This window comes from Schistocerca serialis, chromosome 2, assembly GCF_023864345.2.
Source record: "Schistocerca serialis cubense isolate TAMUIC-IGC-003099 chromosome 2, iqSchSeri2.2, whole genome shotgun sequence".
Taxonomy (NCBI): Eukaryota; Metazoa; Arthropoda; class Insecta; order Orthoptera; family Acrididae; genus Schistocerca; species Schistocerca serialis.
The window spans coordinates 1115392064-1115415230 of record NC_064639.1 but is presented as its reverse complement, the minus strand read 5'-3'; the positions used below and the strand labels follow the sequence as shown (position 1 = coordinate 1115415230).

Genomic DNA, 23167 nt, shown 5'->3' with positions numbered 1-23167 from the left:
GGCTTTTGACATTTGGCTCGCCGGAGCTGACATGACGACGTTGCCCAGGTGGCCAATGTATCACCAATGGCGAGCCTGCTTTCCCTACCACGCCGCCGGCAGTTCGGTTGGTAAGGCGCCTCTGTTGCCACACGCCGTCGATAAACACTACCACGTGGTGTCGCGCATTAGAGGTACCCACATTCATTAGCTCCCGTTGTAAAGTGATATTTTCTGGCTTTGAAGTGTTCTGCAGTCGTGAGGTAATCGTATTGGCGCTGCATTAGTAATGACAGTGAAGCATGTCAGAACACGAGTTATAAGTGGGCGTCCAAGAACACGTTTACCGGCTGTGAAGTTACTGTTCCGTTGCAAAATATTACTCTGAATTCCACAATAATAATGGAAAATGCGCAATAGGACTCACCTGTGATGGATAAAACTCCAACAACGTAGCGGAGGAAAGCGGTTATTTTTCTCTGGGTACAAAGAAATGTTGCATTGGATAAAGTTGAACCTAGCTTGTGTAAGGCGAAGTTAGTGGAATTGTAGTACTGTGCAAACTAAAAACTCTACGCTGTCAACGTCGTCGAAATGGATAACGCTAAAGAGCATAGATTAAACAGGATTCCTCCGCATCACGCTCATTCAAACCCTACTGAGAATATATGGCATAGGTGAAAAGTAATGTGGTAAAAAACAACAAGAAATTTACGTTCAGTTGAGTAATACGTTACTTTTCTTGCTGCTGTGTTAACATTTTCTTCTTTTTGCCTAAACACAGCAGAGTTTGCAGATATACACGACACTAACATTCAAATGCAGTCGAAATTGAAGAATCCTAAAGCAGGGGATTATTAAACTAGTAACTGGGGGCAAGATTTACCAATAGTTATGAGAAAGCCCAATCTCAGTATAAAAATAAATTTGCAGCTTCTTCACTTATATTGCTGCAAAACCTTCAGCAATTCTCGTTTAACCGTGTATTGGTGGTCCTTAAAAATTACATTGTTTCACGTAAAAAAATATGTAGTTGCTTGAATATCACGGTAGATATGGAAGTTTCGCATATTAATCGTATGACAAAATACCCTTCTCTTTGCATGATGGGCGCTCAGTCAGGAACCGCGCGACTGCTACGGTCGCAGGATCGAATCCTGCCTCGGGCATGGATGTGTGTGATGTCCTTAGGTTAGTTAGTTTTAAGTAGTTCTAAGTTCTAGGGGACTGATGACCACAGATGTTAAGTCCCATAGTGCTCAGAGCCATTTGAACCATGACCTCTTTGCATGCTGTCATTTGCCGCCTAAACCTTGTTTTGATATCGCAGACCGTTTATGAGAAACGAGGAATTCATGAATATTTCATTCTTCATTTTTCACTGGTAAGTGCGTTCGTGACGGGAGGTTTAAATAACAATTTAATATGTTATCTAAAATTCATATGCAACAACGTATGACCTAACACACACCAAACGCAAATCCATAGTGACCCCTATTTTTCACTGCAAACTTTAAGAATTTCTCGCAGTAATTCAGCTAATACCGAAATGTCACAGTAACTATGACTATTAAGGAAATCATAGGTAATTCATAATGAAGCTGACGAATGAAACTATAAGATGTGCGAGACTCAGACTTAATTTCGTTATAGTTTCTGTAAAATCGTTAGAGAAAGACTGCAGATCGTCCAGCTTGCGCAGCTGACAGGTTACACGCCGAGCAGAACTGGCGTTTTGTCGCCTGCTGACGCGTTCAACACACGCTGTAAACTATGTTTCCCTCCATTCGCTCCGTACTGAACTGTCAAAAGTCGCAACTAATTTTAAAACACACTATAACTCATTTCATCTTGACAGTCAAATCTTATATAATAAACTCGTTGTACTTCTTTTCGGTTCACTTAATAACATTATGTCCTTTCCGCACGGAAGCTTGACGATGTTATGTTGCATAGAGAACAGTACTGTCTCTCTTCTTTCCTCGAACTTCCGGCAGCTGTGGCCAAGCGGTTCTAGGTGCTTCAGTCCGGAACCGCGCGACTGCTATGATCGCAGGTTCGAATCCTGCCTCGGGCACGGATGTGTGTGATGTCCTTAGATTAGTTAGGTTTAAGTAGTTCTAAGTTTTGTTTCATGAGCTATCGAAATTCTAGCAATTAAACTATCAGTGAAATCTAACTACTTTTACTGCAGTTTAAAGCATCTACATGTTTCATCCTAGAACCACATCGATGTTCAATGGTTGATGAATACTTTTTCCAGATTAAAGCACATCTTGCTCATCTTAGTGACAATTCAATCTTTTCCATGGTCTTCTAGAATGCAGCACAAGCCACTACCATTTTGAAATGTATTCCGAATAAATACAGTGTTAACAATAGCCAAGACATCTATTTCTTTACTACTCAATTTTTCCTCTTGAGATGTAGCTATTTTCCTCTTGTTAAAACTTGGATGGAACTTATGATCTAAAGATTTTTGTAATAGACAGTTCCAAACCCTTTGTTGCCTTCATCTGTATGTAGATCACCTTCATATTTTGTGCTCCCAGTTTTCAGAACTACATCCAATGAAAGGACCTCTTTGAGCGTCCTAAATGCTAGCCTCTGCTCTTCTTCAAACTTATATTCCTGATTACTCCTCAGTAAACCACCTAGAGGTTGTAGAGCAATTTGAGATAAGCTGCCTGAAATATTCTGTTAGTACATGGAAACTCTGAACTGCTGCAACAGACTTGTCCTGGGAAGTTTTGAATACCTTTTGTCTTCTCAGAAGACGACTTTATTTGTCAACACTGTACAACACATCCAAGAAATTCCACATTCCCTTTCGACAGTCAGTATTTTCCAACGCTAATTTCCAGGCCGTATTCCACTTTGCTGGTATTTTACCATTGTTCACGTAATAAGCTGACGTTGTCTCAAGACAATACCTAAAAATTAAGGTTTATAAAGCGCTGAAATGCTGCAGGCAAATTCGGTAATCGAAATAGGGCTTTCTTGAACTGGAATTTCCCTGAGTGTGTTACAGACTAATTATACTTTCGGTTCTCCCCTTCAACACCAACGTCAAAAAATCCAATTGTGAGGCCTAGTGCGCAAAACACACAGGCATCTAGTATTTTGTCTAAAAGGTCTTAATATGTAATGGTGTCCAACGGTATCAAAGCTAGTGCAGAGTGAAGAGAGCTTCTCCAGTATGAACATTATTTATTCGGCATAACTTCCACACAGTAGCTGGATGTCCAGGTCCTGGAACCATGAGAGGTCATCAGGGCAGCAGAATTCTACCTCAGCATAACTGCCAGTGACGTGTGTGGCCCTGAAGTGAAACGTGTGTGTAAGGGGCCACAACATGTTAACACAGTAGAATAATACAGCTGGTGAGGGGCCTTCCTGAAGCAAGTATGGCGTAAGGCCAGCAGTGAAGAAGCTAAAGCTTAGCTGCTGGCTACTCCCAGCAGTAAGTCACACATTCGAGCACCAAACTCAGGAACCTCGAAATCAGATGAAGACACCCTGGAGGTGAACCGCATTCAGAGGTATCGGCTCGAGAACCGAGACCATCAGATCTAGTTTGTGGCTCGCATATCAACAGCTAGCTGGTGTCACTGCTTGGCGAGGCAGAGACTGCTGGGCCTCACACTGGACTATCAGCTGATGTGGAATCCGTAACAGCATCGACAAAAGCTCAAAGTCCAGGCACTGGTCGAATTACTAGGGTTGTTAACGGCTAAGCGGCGTGCATTTACAGTATCACTAGCCACCTATGTTGTGACAGCCCTCCTCCTATCACATAGGTGGCTGCAGAAGAGCAGTTTTGTGCCACGGCACGTTGAAACCAAGCCTATTGCTACAGCAGCCTGCGTATTTTTATTTAATTTTCTGCAGGCTTTGAGAAGCGATTGTCTTCACTTTTTTTAACACGAAGACCTGGTTAACATATTCATCTACATCTACATTTATACTCCGCAAGCCACCCAACAGTGTGTGGCGGAGGGCACTTTACGTGCCAGTCATTATCTCCCTTTCCTGTTCCAGTCGCGTATGGTTCGCGGGAAGAACGACTGCCGGAAACCCTCCGTGCGCGCTCGAATCTCTCTAATTTTACATTCGTTATCTCCTCGGGAGGTGTAAGTAGGGGGAAGCAATATATTTGATATCTCATCCAGAAACGCAACCCTCTCGAGACCTGGACAGCAAGCTACACCTCGATGCAGAGCGCCTCTCTCGCAGAGTCTGCCACTTTAGTTTGCTAAACATCTCCGTAACGCTATCGCGCTTACCAAATAATCCTGTGACGAAACGCGCCGCTCTTCTTTGGTTCTTCTCTATCACCTCTGTCAACCCGACCCTGATGCGGATCCGACACTGATGAGCAATACTCAAGTATAGGTCGAACGAGTGTTTTGTAAGCCACCTCCTTTGTTGATGGACTACATTTTCTAAGGACTCTCCCAATGAATATCATCTTGGTACCCGCCTTACCAAAAACTAATTGTATACGATCATTCCACTTCAGATCGTTCCGCACGCATACTCCCAGATATTTTACAGAAGTTACTGCTATCAGTGTTTGTTCCGCTATCATATAATCATACAATAAAGGATCCTTCTTTCTATGTATTCGCAATACATTACATCTGCCTATGTTAAGGGTCAGTTGCCACTCCCTGCACCAAGTGCCTATGCGCTGCAGATCTTCCTGCATTTCGCTGCAGTTTTCTAATGCTGCAACTTCTCTGTATACTACAGCATCATCCGCGAAAAGCCGCATGGAACTTCCGACACTATCTACTAGGTCATTTATATATGTTGGGAAAAGCAATGGTCCCATAACACTCCCCTGCGGCACGCCAGAGGTTACTTTAACGTCTGTAGAAGTCTCTCCATTGAGAACAATATGCTCTGTTCTGTTTGCTAAAAACTCTTCAATCCAGCCACTCAGCTGGTCTGATATTCCGTAGGCTCTTACTTTGTTTATCAGGCGACAGTGCGGAACTGTATCGAACGCCTTCCAGAAGTCAAGGAAAATGGCATCTACCTGGGACCCTGTATCTATTATTTTCTGGGTCTCATGAACAAATAAAGCGAGTTGGGTTTCACACGATCGCTGTTTTCGGAATCCACGTTGATTCCTACAGAGTAGATTGTGGGTTTCCAGAAACGACATGTTACGCGAGCAAAAAACATGTTCTAAAATTCTACAACAGTTCGACGTCAGAGATATAGGTCTATAGTTTTGCGCATCTGCTCGACGACCCTTCTTCAAGACTGGGACTACCTGTGCTCTTTTCCAATCATCAGGAACCCTCCGTTCCTCTAGAGACTTAAGGTACACGGCTGTTAGAAGATGAACTTTTTCCTATTATTTCTTGAGACACAGTATTTGCTTTCACTTCTGGTTAAAATCTCCTGTACCTTCGGTAAGTTGCGCAGCAGCCACCCATTGGGAAAGGATTTTTGTTGAATGTAGAGGTTGAGCAGGTGAGGTGGTGGCAGTAATGGTCTACGCTTTACCCTCTAATTGACTCGAGACCTAACTTATTCTATTTGCTATAATTTGATTACAGCTGTTAATACAATTCAGTTAGTTATAGCGCTAACCATTCTAGGGGGATCTGGTGTGAAGATAGGTCTGGAGCACTTATAGCTCTACATATTAAACTTCGATAGAGTATACAAACAGTATAAGAAATATTGCTATGCTAGTAGTAGAAACACTTATGGTGACAGTCGTCAAACAATTTTCGGGCTGTAAATGTCTGATATGTTCAAACATCTGTTCAATAGTAGTAAATCCCTTTTCTAATGCAGTCAACGTCTCTGTTGTGTGTAGGAGCTCCAGATTTCAAGTGTCGTTAAGAAAGGTTAGATTTTGTGTAGGTGAGATATTCAAATTCTTTTCTGGCCAGTACAACATTAGTGTTGATAGCTTGATCGTAACGGTAACGGTTGTTCGTAACCGCTAGTTAGCCCTACGTGTATAACAAGCTGTGCCATTGATCAGGATACCACTATACAGAAATTCCATTCTTTCCATGACACAAGGTATCTAGTCTTCATAACAGTTGATCATTGCAGTCTGTGATGTATATATTGAGTAAATCCAGGAGGAATCAACTTTCTGAAAATTCCCGCACTTTCATGTGAAATTTTATCACATGAAGTTCTCCTCTTAACAACTGAACCTAACAAGATCGCTCTTCGGTTTGCTGTGCGGGGTAGCCGCACTGTCTGATGCGCCTTGCCACGGTTCGTGTGCCTCCTCCTTCCCCCCACCCCCGACCCTGTCAGAGGTTCGAGTCCTCCATCGAGTATGGGTGTGTGCGGTGTGTTGTCCTTAGCGTAAGTTACATTAAGTAGTGTGTAATTCTAGGGACCGATGACGTGAACAGTTTGGTTCCATACGAACTTAACAAAAAAATGGTTCAAATGGCTCTGAGCACTATGGGACTCAACTGCTGAGGTCATTAGTCCCCTAGAACTTAGAACTAGTTAAACTTAACTAACCTAAGGACATCACAAACATCCATGCCCGAGGCAGGATTCGAACCTGCGACCGTAACGGTCTTGCGGTTCCAGACTGCAGCGCCTTTAACCGCACGGCCACTTCGGCCGGCAGGAACTTAACACAAATAAAATTAAATTTTGGGATTATTTTGGTGAGACAAAAGATTACGATTCCTGTTCTAGACCCTCGCTACTCTTCTAATGTATTCAGAGCATGTGTACCCTCTTGCTCCAAAGTCACCAACACTTCCTCAGTCTGCAGACGCACCAACCTATTCATGTTTTTCAAATTCATCGGATTTGGATGGACGGAGTAACTCTGATAGTGCGTGTTTCTAATTACTACAGGAAAACGGACCGATATAATCAGTCTTGCTTTAGCTGTCTTCACTTCTACAGTTGCTACGCAATAGCAGATAGATTCTTTTGTATTTACTCAACTACTTGCCGAAATTCTCCAGAGAAGTCCTTCTGGACTTGGGTTATAACCCTCTCAAAACTTGGTGCGGTGGCATTAATCCTTAACTCAGCTGTCCCACTACCGCATCATGTACCGCGTCTTGTAATCCTGCTAAGTGAAGTCTTGCTTCATTAATGCTGTTCCCCAATATCTGTGATAGTCTGGCAACAGTCGCCTTTTCGTCTAATGTAATTAACGGTTATGAATTACTGCTAGGTTATCATTCGCTTTTGCTAACGTATTACGCACACACTCTATGAGTTCTGTAGCTGATTCCCATACTACTCAAGCCTTGTTCAGCATATTCTGCTCTATGTTCAAGAGTTGTGTGATATTAAACTTCCTGGCGGATTAAAATTGTGTGCCGGACAGAGACTCGAACTCAGGACCTTTGCCTTGCGCGGGCAAGTGCTCTACAAACTGAGCTACCCAAGCACGGCTCACGTCCCGTCCTCACAGCATTACTTGTGCCAGTACCTCGTCTCCTACCTTCTACACTTTACAGAAGCTCTCCTGCGAATCTTGCAGAACTAGCACTCCTGAAAGAAAGGATATTGCGGAGACATGGCTTAGCCACAGCCTGGGGGGTGTTTCCAGAATGCGATTTTCACTCTGCAGCGGAGTGTGCGCTGATATAAAACTTCCTGGCAGATTAAAAGTGTGTGCCGGACAGAGACTCGAACTCGGGACCTTTGCCTTTCACCGGCAAGTGCTCTACAAACTGAGCTTCCCAAGCATAAATCACGCCCCGTCCTCACAGCTTTACTTCTGCCAGTACCTCGTCTCCTACCTTCCAAACTTTACAGAAGCTCTCCTGAAAGATCCCTTAAACGTGTTTGACAGAGCACTGAAAGAAACAAGACCCTGGGAGTAGGCAACATTCCATTAGAACTACTGACAGCCTTGGGAAGGCCAGCCCTGACAAACCTCTACCATCTGGTGAGTAAGACGAATGAGACAGGCGAAATACCCTCAGACTTCAAGAAGAAAATAATAATTCCAATCCCAAAGAAAGCAGGTTTTGACAGATGCGAAAATTACCGAACTATCAGTTTAATAAGTCACAGCTGCAAAATACTAACGCGAATTCTTTACATTTGAATGGAAGAACTGATAGAAGTGGACGTCGGGGACGATCAGTTTGGATTCCGTAGAAATATTGGAACAAGTGAGGCAATACTGAACTTACGATTCACCTTAGAAGAAAGATTAAGGAAAGGCAAACCTAGATTCCTAGCATTTGTAGACTTAGAGAAAGCTGTTGATTATGTTGACTGGAATACTCTCTTTAAAATTCTGGAAGTGGCAGGGGTAAAATACTGAGAGCGAAAGGCTATTTACAATTTGTACAGAAACCATATGGCAGTTATATGAGTACAGGGGCATGAAAGGGAAGCAGTGGTTGGGAAGGGAGTGAGACAGGGATTAACCTATCTCCTACGTTATTCAATCCGTATATTGAGCAAGCAGTAAAGGAAACGAAAGAAAAATTCGGAGTAGAATTTATTGTCCATGGAGAAGAAATAAAAACTTTGAGGTTCGCTGATGACATTGTAATTCTGTCAGATCCAGCAAAGGACCTGGAAGAGCAGTTGAATGGAATGGACAGTGTCTTGAAAGGAGGATATAAGATGAACATCAACAAAAGCAAAACTAGGATAATGGAATGTAGTCGAATTAAGTCGGGTGATGCTGAGGGAATTAGATTGGGAAGTAAGACACTTAAAGTAGTACATGAATTTTGCTATTTGGGGAGCAAAATAACTGAAGATGGTCGAAGTAGAGAGGATATAAAACGTACACTGACAATGGCAAGGAAAATGTTTCTGAAAAAGAGAAATTGGTTAACATCCAGTATAGATTTAAGTGTTAGGAAGTCGTTTCTGAATGTATTTGTGTGGAGTGTAGCCATGTATGGAAGTAAAACATGGACGATAAATAGTTTGGACAGGAAGATATTAGAGGCTTTCGAAATGTGGTGCTACAGAAGAATGCTGAAGAGTAGATAGGTAGATCACATGGTTAGTGAGAAGGTATTGAATGGAATTGTGGAGAACAGGAGTCTGTGGCACAACTTGACTAGAGGAAGGGATCGGTTGGCAGGACATGTTCTGAGGCATCAAGGGATCACCAGTTTAGTATTGGAGGGCAGCGTGGAGGGTAAAAATTGTAGAGGGAGACCAAGTGACGAATAAACTAAGCAAAATCAGAAGGATGTAGGTTGCAGTAGGTACTGGGAGATGAAGAAGCTTGCACGGGATATAGTAGCATGGAGAGCTGCATCAAACCATGTAAGTAGGCTGTTTAGCTTTTTAATTTGGTAACGCCACGTAGCGCTCCGTATGAAAATCACTGACTGTGCTGTGTGCAGTCTGTGGCTGGTTGGCATTGTTGGAATATTGGCTATTGTAGTGTTGGGCAATTGGATGTGAACTGCGCATTGAGTTGCACCGTTGGGGGGGGGGGGGGGGGGGAGCCGCCAGCAGTGGTTTTGAGAGATTACTATGTGAGCACGATCTGGACGTCTGTCCGCCAGAAGGAAATTTCTAAAGATGGATGTCAATATATATATATATATATATATATAATGACTTTTGAACGCTAGTAAGGTAAATACATTGTTTGTTCTGGATCAAAATCTTTCATTTGCTAACTATGCCTATGAGTAGTTAGTGACTTCAATAGTTAGAATCTTTTATTTAGCTGGCGCAGTATGGGCGCTCGCTGTATTGCAGTAGTTCGAGTAAAGAAGGTTTCTGTGATGTAAGTGATTCATGAAAGGTATAAGTTTTTGTTAGTCAGGGCAATTGTTTCGTAGGGATTATTGACAGTCAGATTGCGTAGCGCTAAAAAAATATTGTGTGCCAGTTTAGTGATGATCAGAATAAGTAAAGAGAGAAATGTCTGAGTACGTTCAGTTTTGATCAGCTGTTTGAAAATCAAATAACGTAAGAGGTTTACTAGCACAGTCATTCATAATTTTTCTAAGGGGACGTTACATATGTCGACTCTTAGCCGAGGATACCTCACTGTAATCTCCTGATTTTTTCCTTGTATTTTGTGTGATTAGTGTAGTTATTGTTTATTGCTAGCGCGTAATTGTAGAGAGAATCTTCTTTGCAATTGTAGTTTTCCTTGTTCTACTGTAATACAGTTGTGGAATGCATGTAGATTTGCACCAAATAATTCGCTGCTGTGCTTGAAATTAATTAGATATTATTTTCAGTGCTTTGTTAATGTGTTTTCTTATTGTACTCTTCAAATTATGCTTTTCTGTGTCATCGTGTGAAATATTGTGACAATTATGGCGCGTGAAAACGTAATACTAGGCTCCAAAGTAAACTGAGAAATGACAGTGAAGACGAGAGTAGTGAGTTAGCGCCACTGTGTAACGAATTAAGAAAAGTTCGACACAGTAATTTGGTAATTGTGGATAGGGAAATGGACCAGGCAAGAAATAATGGTGTAGACAGTGAAAGAGCTAGTGAACAGGGTAGTACTGTCGATCAATCGGTCGGCAACAGCTCGCCCCAGGAATCCGAAAAGACAGGGCACAATCTTGCAACTACTGTAGATTCAGGTTTTGCGTCATTACCCTATTTTCAATCAAGTCAAGACACATTTTCTGCTTTTCAAAATGCGGATGTTGTCGGTGCAAATGAACTGCCGAAAAGTACAGAGGAACATGTTTCGGACACCAGTGTATTGTTATTATAATTAATGCAACAAATGGGACAAAACCTCCAAAAGTTGGACGCAATCGAACAAAATCAAAAACATTCACAACAAGAAATGGAACAAAATCAGAGACAAACGTAGCAACAGCTTCTAAAGTAAGACACAATGCTTGAACAAACACGCAAAGATTTAACTGCCGCTGCACTGCAGCATTGTTTAAAATTAAATTTTATAGATGTACTAACAGAAAAGTTTCTGTCTGCAGACCCAGTAAATATTACTTTTATGATTTACTTTCTTAGAAAAGGGAGCACAAATAGACATTTCCCTTCACAGGAATTGCATACCTAATTTTTTAACGACTTGGTAACTTCTTTGGTAGAGTAAGTTATTGTGATGCATCACTCTAGTGTTAAGATGTGTCGTAGGTATTAGATTTTTCCTACCTTTACTGTAATATTTTTTCTGCTAGAGCTTTGTCATTCTTATGTATAAGTTACTGCATTTTCTGCTACTTTGTCAGGCATTGTACTACTGAATTTTACCTTGTATTAAGCCAGTTCTACTACTGATTTATTTTTCTTGTTGCTGCACATTCACTCATATTAGTTTAATGTTGCATTTGCGTGGCTAATTTAGATATACTGCTACTTGCTTTGCCAATTTGCATTTTTTTGTCATGGTTGTTTGAGTTAATGGTTTTGTGCTGCTGCATTGCCTCATTCTCTAGTACATATATCTGAGCTCAGTAGATTAAAGTTAGCTTAAGAGTGAGTAGGCTATTTAAGAGAAAGTGTTGTGATGAATTGGAAGAAACGCATTGACAAGTTTTAAGAATAAGGTCTGGCCAAACAAAGTAGTGTACAATGAAGAATAATTATTTTGAAAGAGGATATGTACATAATAGTAGGGTTTTGGGACAACAGTTTTAGATAGGATTTTTTTTGTTTGCAGGAACAAATGTTGAAATATAAGGCAAGATCTATGGAATGAAGTTTTGGGTTGGACTGCAGTACGAAATGTTACACTGAAACAAACCCTGTCCTTTCCTTTTGTGTTACTCCGCTATGTGTTTGTGAACCCTTGTGTATTTGTGTTCTTCCTGTCTTTACGTGTTTATCTGATAACAGTTATGTTGTAGAATTTTTCTAATACTAAGCTACTTTCACTATGATGAGGAATACTGTTATCCTCAAATATAATTTGCATTAATAATATGTTATTGACTTTGTAAGGATGTTTAGACATTATTTATTGTTCTGTTTTAGTGCTCATGTGTGAAGTTAATGTTTCGAAAAATATTCTCCATATTTTATTTATTTACTCATGTCATAAGTCCTGTAACATTGATGTATATGTTTATTTCTATTCTTGTGTAAAGCTTGTATTACTACAAATGTTATCTGTGTTATTATGTTCTTTAATGATGTATTTTGTACCTTTGTAATTATATTCTCATGTCATAAATTTGTAATTGTACAGACACCGGTTCTTCAAATTAAGTTTCACTTTACTGCACACGTTTCTGTTGGTCATAGTATATGCACAATATGTAAGAAGTTAAAAAAAGAATGGGTACTGTTAGTACTCACAAGTGTGTAGATAATTCAGCAAGGGACTGATTAACAGCACTGCTGGTTCTAAGCACATTCCAATAAGTTTGTGAATGCAGAAGTGGTGGTTTATTGACTTGCTATATTATCCGCAAGATTATTCGATGGTGATTGTGCACCCGCACAGTCGCAACAGATGGCTGCTGGCCATCTCTACAAGGACTACAGTGGGTCTGCAACTTTGACTGCCCAACAATACCATAATCTCCACAAGGTCTACAGTGGATCTGCACCTTTGGTGGCCCACCAATGTCATTACCTCTACAAGAAATACTGTGGGTCTTCTCTGTGATGACCTACCTACCAATATCATCCTAAACTTCGACTGACTCTGCTATGAGTGTGCTCTGTTGTGGCCTATTACCTGTCTGCATGTCAAGAGTGAGCACTGTCTTTCCACTGGAAGGACAACACCACTTCTTCAAGACTGCATGGAAATCCACTGCTTCCGTGTGCATTTTCTTTTACTGCTCAGACTTTGGGAAGAAAAGAAAACTACAATGACTACTGTGATGAATGATCAGGACTGTCTTTGTTGACTGTGAGAAAAATTTTTATTTTCACCGACACTGTATCAATAAGTGAGTGCATTTGATATATTTATTAGCGATAAAAAAAAATTTACCAAATTTGTCTTGGCCACTGCCCAAAACAATTTGTAAAATTTACATGGGGGCTATGTAAGTGGGCTGTTTAGGTTTTTATGTTGGTAACGTCACGTAGCGATCTGTATGAAAATCACTGACTGTGCTGTGTGCAGTCTGCGGCTGGTTGGTATTGTTGGAATATTCGCTATTGTAGTGTTAAGCAGTTGGATGTGAACAGCACGTAGAGTTGCGCAGTTGGAGGGGACCCGCCAGCAGTGGTGGATGTGGAGAGAGAGATGCCAGAGTTTTGAGAGATTACTTTGTGAGCACGATCTGGACGTGTGTCGGACAGAAAAAGGAAATTTGTAAAGATAGATGTCATATATATAATGACTTTTGAAGGCTATTAAGGTAAATGCATTGTTTGTTCTCTATCAAAATCTTTCATTTGCTAACTATGCCTATGAGTAGTTAGTGCCTTCAATAGTTAGAATCTTTTATTTAGCTGGGGGTATTGGCGCTCGCTGTATTGCAGTACTTCGCGTAAAGAAGATTTTGATGAGGTAAGTGATTCATGAAAGGTATACGTTATTTTTATTCAGGGCCATTATTTTGTAGGGATTACTGAAAGTCAGATTGCGTTGCGTTAAAAAAATGCTGTGTCGGTTTAGTGATGATCAGAAAAAGTAAAGAGATAAATGTCTGAGTACGTTCAGTTTTTCTCAGCTGTTTGAAAATCAAATAACGTAAGAGGTTTTCTAGCACAGTCATTCATAATTTTTCTAAGGGGACGTTACAACCACTCTCTGCTCTGAAGACAACAACAACGTTGATGGATCAGATGAAATTCCACTAATTGGCTGCAAATCCTTCAATAAGTCTGCTCCAAAGAGATGAGCGCGCGCATCTGCAAATCTTTATGTGTTCAGTATCGTTGAAGATAAGAGGTTCTATATTCCTGCTAGCCTTTTAAAGGAACTGTGTACCTCAAACTTGTGAAAATGTAATAGACCCTAGTGTAATTTTACTCCTTTAAGGGGTTTTTCTGTAGAAATGTGTTGCATATATATTGCCTGGGGTATCAGAAGTAGAAGGATCTCATTGTCCTTTACTGTCACCTTCAAAATGAATAACTTATTCTCATCCATACAAGGATCCGATCATAATAGACGATAATTGAGGGTCACATACTATAATCATTGCTACAAATGACACAGGCACATTAACTCGGCTCACTTTAGAAGGGAGATGGCATAGATAGAAATAAACATGTTATGCTTTTACAGATATGTTAATGAAATTAAATTGCATTCCAGATTCTTAACCAGTGAACAGATTGTGGCCACTACATACCAAATAAACCAACGATTATTTTTCTTCCGATTAGACGAGTTCTGGCATTTATATTGTTAGGGCATTTACTACCCTATTGTGGCAGGAATAATTACGAACGTCTTCAGTTAACAGTTTTGTTCTCCAAGAAGTGCCGACACCAAGTGGGCAGCAGAAACGTTTGACTCAATTTCGTTCATCATAATCGATGTTTTTTGAAAGCCTGCAACTCTCATTCGTTCATTGTTTAAATACGGTGATGACACACAGCATCACTTACTTAGTTTTTCATGCTTTCCACGAACTTAGTTTCGAATACTTCTCACTGTCATGATCAAATATTTACATCAGTATTAGTGTGTCGTGATGCCTGTATTGCACTGTAGCCATCTTTTTGAGGTTATAAGATACTGCGGCTTCTACGTTATGCAGAAAACAAGACACACGCAAACTATCACTCAGTTTCCAGAATGAGATTTTCACTCTGCAGCGGAGTGTGCGCTGATATGAAACTTCCTGGCAGATTAAGATTAAAACTGTATGCCCGACCGAGACTCGAACTCGGGACCTTTGCCTTTCGCAGGCAAGTGCTCTACCAACTGAGCTACCGAAGCACGACTCACGCCCGGTACTCACAGCTTTACTTCTGCCAGTACCTCGTCTCCTACCTTCCAAACTTTACAGAAGCTCTCCTGCGAACCAAACTTCTGTAAAGTTTGGAAGGTAGGAGACGAGGTACTGGCAGAAGTAAAGCTGTGAGTACCGGGCATGAGTCGTGCTTCGGTAGCTCAGTTGGTAGAGCACTTGCCCGCGAAAGGCAAAGGTCCCGAGTTCGAGTCTCGGTCGGGCACACAGTTTTAATCTGCCAGGAAGTTTCATATCACTCAGTTTGCCCGCCCAGTTAGCAGTGTGGTCCAACGTCCTGCTTTCCGGGCGGGAAGGCTTGCCGGTCCCCGGCACGAATCAGCTCGGCAGATTAGTGGCGAGGTCTGGTGTGCCGGCCAGTCTGTGGATGGTTTTTAAGGCGGTTTTCCATCTGCCTCGCCAAATGCGGGCAGGTTCCCCTTATTCTGCCTCAGTTACACTATGTCAGCGATTGCTGCGCAAACACTTATCCGTGTACGCGTACACCATAATTATTCTACCATGCAAACATTGGGGTTACACTCGTCTAGTGGGAGACGTTCCTGGGGGGGGGGGGGGGCTCCACTGGGGGCTGAACCGCACAATAACCCTGGGTTCGGTGTGGGGCGGCGGTGGGGTGAGTGGACTGCTGTAGCCTGTTGTGGAGTTGTGTAACACTGAGGGCTACGGCGGGGACGAAGCCTCTCCGACGTTTCTAGGTCCCCAGTCTCATATAATACAATACAATACAATGACTCAGTTTTCAACATTTCACGTTTTATGTTTTTCTTCATAATGTAAATATTTTCACATGAGAATAAGAGCAAATTCTCGAAACGCGTACAACTAAGCATTATAAAATACTACCCGGTGCACTGTTCCATTATTACACTGGAAACGTTTGCGCAACGCGAGGAGTGTAGATGCATCAATTAGCGCTACACGTGGTCAGACAACGAGACACGCGAATAATCCGTTCGAGTACAACCACAAGTTTCTGATGGTCGAAACTATAACGAAACTGCGCATGCGTAGTAGGGAGATTTTGAAACCGTTTGCACTCGGTTGTGGCAGCTATACTTGAATGAACCTAATGTTTCTGGGTAGCGTCTGGCTGCTTGTTGCTACTACTGATGCAGCTAATAACCAAACTTCAAGTAGCCAGAAGCGGGAGAAGGTACTGCTCATACGTGACTCAACTGCGCATGCGCATGAGCTCGCTGGCAGTTGCTCAAACGGACCTAATGTAAATGATAGTGACGTCAGGCTTATCGGAAGCAATTTGTTGATATGAAGTATTGCATAGTCTTCGTCCTAGAGCCTTCAAGACATTTTGCTGTTGGCAGACGCTGGTGTGTGCACTGCGCTTTGTTATTGTGAATGGCGCATTTCCTTTGCAGCTTTTTGTATTTCGATTTTTTCTCTCGTTTATTTTTTATTGTTCCAGTATTATTTTGCAGTAGCGGCATACTGTAAAATTCTTTGGTAGGGTGTCAGTTCTTACCAGTCAAAATTACAAAAATTTAACTGAAACCTAAAACAATGAAAAATTCGCAGAATTCTAAAAAATTCCTGTGTTTTCCCCAGCTTTCTCCCGGACGAGGAAATTTCCGGGTCTTTCTCCGTTGTCCCGGGATGTATACACCCTGATTAAAGGGATACTGGTTCAGTTTTATTACAAGATAGTATCTCATTCTTTTGCTAACAATACCCTGTAATTACGGTGACAAATTACCACAGGTCTCTTCAGCGCATGAAAAAATTATTATTGATTCAGACTACTGTTGCAGCAGGCTTTTCGAGATAATTCACACTGTAAACCAATTTCACGGAGCTTCATTTCTGGGCTACTAGGTTTATAGGTATCCTTGGTGTCCATGAAGTACCTAGGAACGGTATAGATTTGTAATCATAATTGAATGTATCTGCTACTTCAAAACTTCCAGAACATACGTAAAAGGAGATATTGTAATCGAAGTAGCGGTTTCGGAAATTTATTTGATGGAACGGCCAAGTAAAACGTAGTTATTCGATAATAATTAACACATTTTGTAACTATACCAATGCGAAACATCAGTCGCATTTCCTTTAGCATAAAGAATTCGAGAACCAATACACCACCACAAATAGTTCTATCTTAGTAACGTGAGAAGCCTCACTATCTTGTGACGATTGCTAGAGATCATCGTAATCTGTTACTTTTTAAATGGTTCGAAGCCACTCCAGATCAGGACACAGCGCTTTCAAAAAAAAACTATCTTATAAAATATGATACTTTTACTTAGAGGAAAGGTAAAATGAAATAAAACTAATGAAAAGAAAGAAATCACCTCGAAATGTGTATCATGATCTCATAAATAAAGTTAGTGGGTCGATAGAAGAACCTACAATCGCATAAGCATTGAGCTGAAAGGAATGTCAAAAGTCAGATTAGAAAAGAATATAACAATGCAATGTAAAAGAAAGCTTCCCGTGTTCTGTATTACAGAGAACATAGTCCTTCGCAAGTTAAAGCTATATTGGTCAACGGAAGAACCTACAATCGGTTAAGCACAGAAGAGGCCATATCAAAATTCAAATTGAGGAGATTGTAACGAAATATTTAAAACAAAGCCCTTTGCTTTTTCCTGTTCAACATGTAACTTTTTCCTCCCCGCACTGTCTCCATTTTCGGAAGAAACCCGAGTATAACATTTCACGGAAACAGTAACGACGGTATAGTTACAGTGACAATAAAACGTAAGTGTGCTGAACTGAAGTGTTAGTCCGAGCGGCAGAAAAGTTTGACAAGAATAATAAAGTGCTCTGTTGTTGCCCTTCCCTCCAAATTATTCTTATATGTCATAAGTACGGAATACTGCAAAAGTTGAACCACTCACTCCATAATACAGACATCTCTGGCTCTATTTTAGGGGAAATACGTAATGAAAACATGTAAAAAATGTTCTTACACCTCCATCAAAAATTAAGATTTCTTATTCACTCACAACCAGTCCAACACCTTCTACGGCAACCTTGATTTCAGGATACGTTTCAGACTAACATTAACATTCAGATTAACATTAACAGAAAGCGAGGTGCTAGCCTGGGGGACTTACAATATTACACGCTAGCAGCAAAGTCCAACAGCAGTTACAAAATAAACACAAGCCGCCAAGTATTATACGTTTGTTACATTTTGGTCATATGATGTCATAAGTTACATCTTTGCTGTTAGAAATTTGTTCTTCCATTAACCTAATCATAATAAAAACCCCAGGGTACTTAAAGCGTGCATTTCTGTCTACAAACCATTACCAACAAGATTTAGATTTCATTACTTACTTGCATATCAGGAGGCTACAATAGTTCTTCGCTGTCACACGGTTTTTAGTGAATTTTCTCCTCAATCAGTGTTGCCTACTCGTGGCAGCGATCGCCATGTCCGCTTGTAGATTGTGTAAACTACATCAGGCTTCCGAATAACAATAGTTTAAATCGGAAGACGAAAATAAATACGCAGTTTTCCGTTGAGTACTATATGAAAGCAAAAAGCTGCCCGTATAAAAGATATCAGGCGAGCTGGTTTAGCAGACGTTAATAAACAAAAACAATCAACAGGATCATTGCTCCCAGACTACGGATGAGAGAGTCTAAGATAAAAATAAATCTCCACGAGAGAAACACTCGAAGCCAGAGATAACTTTCATACCACAATATGGATGTAACACGCTTTCTGTAAATGAAAATATACGCGAAAGAAACGTGTTCTTTCTTCAGTGAAAGATAGTTTCCTTAGCGCCGTCTTATGTGTAATAATTAACATTTTATCAGTTTCAAATTTATAAACCATTATTGGCTACACATAACACTTGTAACATTCGTAATATGGGTATAGTAGGTCTATATGGTCGTTATTACGGTGTGCACGGAAACTGCAATAGAGAAGGGAGCCGTTACTAGCAAAAGCGCTGTAGTTAAAATATTTCTCGAATCTTGAAACGTGTTCAGAATATTTACAACACCCAGGATCCAGATTTTCTAGCTGTTCCGAATAATACTTCAGAAGTTATTAGTGTTTTATCAAAATTTTATTGAAATTTGGGTCGGTTCTGGATTAAAGTTACGAACACCATATTCGATATAACTAGGCAGATACTACACTCATAGGATTTTTATTGTTTCGTAAAAGAAGTAAGTAGTTTTTAAGTTATTCGTGTTATAAAATTTCTGATTTTTTTTTTAACCTTGTCAACGATTTTAAAACTTAAAACAGTCTTGATCGCATTTTTGAGTGGGTGGCCAGCTTCACCCGAGAGTCGACGGAACTCGTCTGGCAGTGTCCATCCATCGCTCTGGAGTCTGCAGATGACTCTATGAAAGAGTCGAAGCCGGTCACTCACTCCAATAAAAAAAATTGCCATCAGGACTATTTGAAAAATTTTAATTTTATTTGTGTTAGTTTTCGTTTCTGATCGTATCACCACATATTGTCTAGTATCAGTTTCGGTCAGGAGCCAAAATTATCAAGGCAGTTCAAATGAGGAATTTGTGCTAACACTGAGTTCCTTCAGAACGATAGCGCCGGACTTAGCAATTTGTAAGCCATCGTGTAACTCATTGCAAATAAAATTACGTCTGTTACAACATGTCTTTTTAACGCAGTTTCCTTCTAGTAAGATAAGTCTTGCAGTGAGGAGAAAAGTGGTGATCCTCGTTTTAAAAAAAATCAGGTCGTAGGTAGATGTTAGAAATGTGCAGCTGGGAGTGACAGAATGCTTGACCATTACAAGGTCTGTGCAAGAGTCAAAATCGATGAGCGTTTTACAAGCTGGTCGTTATCGTGAAACACAGCCGGAAAAGTTCAACTGCCTTAAGGATTGTCTTCAGTGGCATCACGGGATAAATACAGGGTGTTACAAAAAGGTACGGCCAAACTTTCAGGAAACATTTCTCACACACAAAGAAAGAAAATATGTTATGTGGACATGTGTCCGGAAACGCTTACTTTCCATGTTAGAGCTCATTTTATTGCTTCTCTTCAAATCACATTAATCATGGAATGGAAACACACAGCAACAGAATGTACCAGCGTGACTTCAAACACTTTGTTACAGGAAATGTTCAAAATGTCCTCCGTTAGCGAAGACACATGCATCCACCCTCCGTCGCATGGAATCACTGATGCGCTGATGCAGCCCTGGAGAATGGCGTATTGTGTCACAGCCGTCCACAATACGAGCACGAAGAGTCTCTACATTTGGTACCAGGGTTGCTTAGACAAGAGCTTTCAAATGCCCCCATAAATGGAAGTCAAGAGGGTTGAAGTCAGGAGAGCGTGGAGGCCATGGAATTGCTCCGCCTTTACCAATCCATCGGTCACCGAATCTGTTGTTGAGAAGCGTAAGAACACTTCGACTGAAATGTGCAGGAGCTCCATCCTGCATGAACCACATGTTGTGTCGTACTTGTAAAGGCACATGTTCTAGCAGCACAGGTAGAGTATCCCGTACGAAATCATGATAACGTGCTCCATTGAGCGTAGGTGGAAGGACATACTGACGAAACTAAAATGAGCTCTAACATGGAAATTAAGCATTTCCGGACACTTGTCCACATAACATCTTTTCTTTATTTGTGCGTGAGGAATGTTTCCTGAAAGTTTGGCCGTACCTTTTTGTAACACCCTGTATACACACTGATGCATTGTACTGTTAGTGATTTACTTGTCACAGCCAACGCCGATCAGATGGTACACAGGTTATCTGTGCACCCTCTATTTTGGCTCTGCAAGCAGAAACTGTTCTGAGTTTAAAAGTGAAGTGTTTTTAGCATTCATTCTACGGTACAACCGTACTTCACCGGTGATTACGTACAGATGAACAGCTTCAGCCATTTGAACTGGGTCGAATTGTGAAGCTGAAAGGGTGCATCGGCGGATTACTCGTATATCGGGCACAGTGTATCGGTGGTGTGTAGCTGCTTTCAACAGTCGTCTGTGAAACGTTCCCACAATTATAGACCTGATTCTGGACGTAGTACGGATACACGTGAAGATCGACGCATTGCGCAAACTGCGGTAGGCAACCGAACCTCATTCAGAAACGAAATCCGGGTACTTACTGCATCTACTGTGACGTCAGAGACCATTGGGAACCGTCTGCTTGCAGCAGGTTTAACATCGTGGGTGCCCCTGGCGTGGTTATCACAGACACCTCGACACTGCCAGGCGCGGTTACTTCACTGTCGTGAAAGGGTTGATTGGAGAGTGGAATGACGGTCTGTTGTCTTCAGTAATTAGACTAGGTTTTGTATGCATGCGAGTGATGGGCACATTGGGAACCTGGCCACGACACACATTTCTCATCTAATGCCTCATTGTGAGAGTGGCCAACAATTATAACTCGCGGTAACATTTGGTGATTCTACAGGGTATAGTAAAAAGTGTCCGATACACTGCATACGCTGTCATTCCCGTACTACTTCCATTTCTTCGAGTGGAAGGTGATGTGCTTCTCCAGCAGGACAATGCACATTCAAAACAGCTATTGCGACAGAATGTAATCTTCGTGCTGCTCAACTACCTAGTGCAACAAGATCATCAGATCTTACCCATTGAACATGTATGGGACGTGACGAAATGGGAACTTACTCGTTCGCCATCGCCTACAAAACAGTTTCCGAATTCCAGCAATAGGCGTAATCTATCTCAGGATGCAATCCTGCGCCTTTATGAACCTTTGCACACGAGAATATACCCCAGCGTCGCTACCAGAGGAGACAATACAGTATGCATTGATGTGACTGAATACCATTTATGGTAACAAGTCTGTAACATTTCTTCTGGATTTTTAATCATAAACTCCTGCAATTATTGAACTACCAATCACCTCCTTTGTCGATAAAAAGACTTTATCCTTGGAGGTGTTTCATTTTTATCCGGCATTGTACGTTTCAGGCGCTGTACTTGAGCACGGAAGTCAGTCGGCATTGGAGCTACGCCGACTTCACGTGCTCGATTCTCTGACCAGCGTAGGGTCAAAGACATGAATATGGATTAATGTTTTCGACTAGGCATTTGTGTTATACATGTACGTCCTAAGATATACGGCGAATTTCGGTCACTGTTCCTGGAGAGTTTCACCGACTAAACGCTACAGAGTAATTAACGTGCGAACTATGCCGGCGAACTTTAACTTCACGAGTGGGCTATATTTTCAAAATACACAGTGTCGAAAATTTAAACGATTTGGATTAGAGGAGTTAAAGTGACATTATGAACTTTTCGTACGCATTCCGTTCCGCACTATGAAATCCACGGAACACCTTAATCAAAGCATTTTGGATACTTGAGAATATTAGTTATTAAGGCGAGCGATCATATTATGAAATTTTACTATCTTCCATTCTTCACATGTTGAGGTAGGAGTTTGATAGATTTTATATTGGATTGTTCCGAATAAGAACTGGTGTATTCTGTAAAAGAATAAATTAACTGTTTGATCAGAAACTGTGTTTAGCTTTTCAATAGTAATAAATATGCTCATCTGCTCAACACATTGTAGCGCAAACGCGCGGATGTTCTGGTCAGACGTAGTGCTCTGCTGTTTCTTCCTAACTTTTGTTTTCAGTTGGGAAAAGATAGGTCGCACGACTATGTTGACCTGACGGCGAACTGTGAGAATAGACATTTGTTATCGTAAAAAGAGCTGCAATGATAATTTTTCGAAGCAGATACAGATGAAGTTCGAGACAGTGGCAGCAAGAAGATTCTCCTTAAAATTACGGTAATAGTATTTCATTTCATATTAGATATATAAATTCTTTTCATTCCGTAGATCAGAATTTCAGAAATACAGCAACAACTAAAACCTACGACCAGCTTTATTTTTAAACCGTCATCTGAAAAATTTTAATCAGAATAATATAAATGTTCAAGATCCGTTGATGCTGCTATCCAGATAGTGTCATACGTAAGTATCGTCTGCTTTTAACATTTGTTAGGAGGTTATAGTAATTTAAAGGATTAGCACCGCTTTCTAAGCAACTGACTCCCCGTTATGTTCTATCAAAGACTTTAGAAAGAGATCTCTAAGAGCTACAGTTTTTTGAATAATGTATCTTATTTGATACTTCTAATTCTAATGTTTAATACTATCATAATACAGCTATTGTCGGCTACTGTACACATATTCAGACAGTTTACCTCCTCAGTAGTTGCAATTTTACTTCGAAGATGCAAATATTAAACAGCAAACAAAAGGCGACAACTATAGTGTAACTTAGAAACCAATACCTAGATTTGTCACCGATGTAGCTGTTCTGGTCAAATTGTATGAGGAGTCTCAAGGGTCATAAGTACACAGGAAATTATACCTTTCTCATAGATTGGTTAACGATAC

General features: G+C 40.9%; 1 protein-coding gene and 1 non-coding gene across 2 annotated transcripts in view; both read right to left on the bottom strand.

Moving 5' to 3' along the window:
• The window catches only part of LOC126456651 (metaxin-2-like), a 189023-nt gene that overhangs the window by 72414 nt on the left and 93442 nt on the right, over nucleotides 1-23167 (bottom strand). The gene's annotated exons all lie outside the window — the stretch shown is intronic.
• Trnas-cga (transfer RNA serine (anticodon CGA)) lies at nucleotides 14703-14777 on the bottom strand. Its single transcript has one exon. It is a non-coding gene; the product is annotated as a tRNA-Ser (tRNA).